Here is a 3,498-nt window from a genome sequence, read left to right as displayed (position 1 = left end):
CACAAGGCTTCCCCCGTCCTGCAAGGTGAATCTGACACAAGGATCACCACTATATACAATCTGTATGTACCTAACAGAAATAAACAAATGAGCTTCAATGAAGAGAGATGTAATATACTAATTTTAACTTTAAAATTTAATAAAATAAATGGGAAAAGAGGGAACTTGAATTGCACATTGAAGTTTTCACTTGGTACTCACAGATCATAGCTTAGCAGCAGTGCATGTGAAAAAAATGTAGAGTAAGAACTCAACATTCACTCAGTATATTTCCACATTAGCCACAGATTAAAAAACTGCTATCAGTTTAGATTATATTTATAAGAGTAAAATATCTAAAATGAGGGAGGTGATAATCTTGCTGTTATCTGTCCTTGCAAGATAACACCTGGAATATTTTATTCAGTTCTGGATGCCAGAATTCATGGAGATTGTAAATAAACCAGCATTCACCTAAATGAGTGACCAGGATGGGTAAGGAATGCAGAACTGTATCATATAAAGAGTGGTTGAAGAAACTGGTAAGAGCGGCCCAAGAATAGAAAACTAAAAGGGCTATGATCTCCACTTTTAAACATATAAGTGAATGATAGAAAAATTAAGCATGTTACTTTTTGGAAACACAATTGATTATAAGGAGGAACACTCAAATAGAACTATCTGGAGATGGAATGGATTGATTTGGGACATAGTGAACTCCCTGTCATTAATGGATGTTAAGTGCCAACTAGAAGGCCACCAGCAGGGATGTTATAGAAGGAATTCTAGCATCAACTGGAGATTGGACTAAAACACCTTTCAGGGCTCTTCCAACTTGAAGATTCCTAAAGAGTACAACTGTTAAGATCACAGAAAATTATTTCTTTACAAAATAATCTTTCAAGGGCTTTCATTTAAATATTAAACAATTCTGATGGATATTATATGAAATTCAACTTTCTAATTGGATAAACTGAGACACAAATTAAACCACAAATACACTGCTTTCCCCCTATATTTGTTTGTTATTTGTACTGGAACTATTTTTTTTATAACTAACCATCTTCAATAATGCATATGACACAAGCTCGCTTATATCACATTTTATTGCCTCATGATAGTACTTAATTGATTGGCAAGTATTTTTGAGAATTCATTTTTTTTTCTTTTTTTTTAAATATAATTTATTGTCAAATTGGTTTCCATACAACACCCAGTGCTCATCCCATCAAGGGCCCTCCTCCATGCCCATCACCCACTTTCCCCTCTCCCTCCCCCCCCCCCCCCCATCAACCCTCAGTTTGTGGTCAGTCTTTAACAGTCTCTTATGGTTTGCCTCCCTCCCTCTCTGTAACTTTTTTCCCCTTCCCCTCCCCAACGGTCTTCTGTTAAGTTCCTCAAGATCCACATACAAGTGAAAACATATAGTAGCTATCTTTCTCTGCCTGACTTATTTCACTTAGCATAATACTCTCCAGTTCCATCCACGCTGCTGCAAATGGCCAGATTTCATTCTTTCTTATTGCCAAGTAGTATTCCATTGTATATATATAGCACATCTTTTTTATCCATTTGTCAGTTGATGCACATTTAGCCTCTTTCCATAATTTGACTATTGTTTAAAGTGTTGCTATATCATTCTTTTTTTTTAATTGCAAATCAACTTTACTGATGAGGCTCACTTACACTCTTCTCAGTAACTGTTTATTACTCTTATTTGCAGTTTACTATACCACAATAATAGAAACAATATTTTTAAAGGTATACAACATTAGGTCATATACTTGTTATTAAATGCTAGTCTGAAAACCAATGCAAAAAATCACTTGGTAACTTGTTGACAATAAGGATATGTTGACCCCATACCCCAGATGTTTTGATTCAGCTAGGCAAAAGTAGAGGCATGAAGTTTGTTTTGAAAATCACCTCAGGGCATTTCTTTTCTTTCTTTTATATTTTTATAATTTTTTTAATGGTTATTCATTTTTGAGAGACAGAGCACAAGCAGGGGAGGGGCGCAGAGAGAGAAAGGGAGACACAGGATCTGAAACAGGCGTGGCTCCGGGCTCTGACCTCTTAGAGCCCAACATGAACTCACAATCCACGAGATCATGACCTGAGCTAAAGTCGGCTGCCCAACTGACTGAGCCACCCAGGCACCCCTCATCTTAGGGGATTTAAATGTATAGCTAGCTTTGTAAGCATAAAGAACCTTAGTGATGGTTTAAGTTTCTTTGAGTAATTGCATATTGTGATTTAAAATCTATTTTCATCTGTTTGTGTCTGTTCTTTTATTAAGAATTTACTGAAATGGGGGTGGCTGGTTGTCTCAATCAGTAGAGCATGTGACTTGATCTCAGGATCATGAATTTGAGCCCCATGTTGGGTATGGAGATTAATTTAAAAAAAATAAAATTAAAAAAAGGAATTTATTGAAACTTCAATGATTTGTCCTATTCAGAGTTTCCATCTGATCTATCGATTATAATTGAAATAATACTAACATTCCAACAATTCTAAGGAATTTGCTAAGTCTACAACATGATGCTTTATCTATTCATAAAGTAATTATCTATATGTAAAACATTTGAGAATTCATTCTATGTCTAGCACTGGATAGGGCCCGGAAAGTAACAGTAATAGAAATCTTACACAGGGCCCCTGCCTCCTAGGATTTCCACTGTCCTCAGCGATTCTATAGGCATACAAAGCTGAAGGAAACAAAAGTTCAGGCTCTAGGATTTCACAGCAGGTTGATGTGGGTGAGAGTGCTCAAGGGTACAAAATATGAGCAATAATGTCCAAGAACTTTTATTTGTCACTCCCTGGGTACCTGTTTCTCTTTCTTGTGTCCCTATCTCAGGGAATGGAATCACCTTGCAGCAAGTTTTCCAAGCAAAAATTTGAGAGTCACCTTTAATGCCACCCTACCCTTCTATGCAAATCATCAAATCTATTGTTAGATAATGTCAATTTTACCTTTATCTCCTACATTTTTTTTCTGTTATACCTGTCACCACCACAATCAAGGCTTCTTGGAAAAGTGCAACTTCTACTAACTGGTTTCCCTGCCTCTCCTTACCTAACTCATTCTTCACACTTTAGATGGAATGATCTTCCCCAGCTCCAATCTGAACATGTTACTGATCTACTCAAACCTCTTCACTGGTACCTCATTGCTCTAAAGATAAATTTCATACCCCTTGATAGGGTGCTGAAAGCCTGGCCCTAGTCTCTTTCTCCAGATCATTTCTTGCTTCTTTTATCCTCCATGTTCCCGCTATACTTAAATCATTTAAAATCTTAAATTTCCTTCCCATGCTCCTGCTTGCCTCCAGACCTTTCAGCATCCTAACTATTTTTTCATGGAGCATTCTTTCCCTTGTGCCTGGAGAACACCAAAGTACTTTTCCCCTCCTTTTAGATGTTATTTCCTTTGAGAAATCATTCCTGACCACTCCCTTCTCAAATCTAGATTTGGTTCCTTTCCTCTGTGGTACTAACATCCTGTATTTTCCA

The sequence above is a fragment of the Panthera uncia genome, chromosome X, assembly GCF_023721935.1.
Source record: "Panthera uncia isolate 11264 chromosome X, Puncia_PCG_1.0, whole genome shotgun sequence".
Classification (NCBI taxonomy): domain Eukaryota; kingdom Metazoa; phylum Chordata; class Mammalia; order Carnivora; family Felidae; genus Panthera; species Panthera uncia.
Note: the sequence above shows the minus strand (reverse complement) of the source record.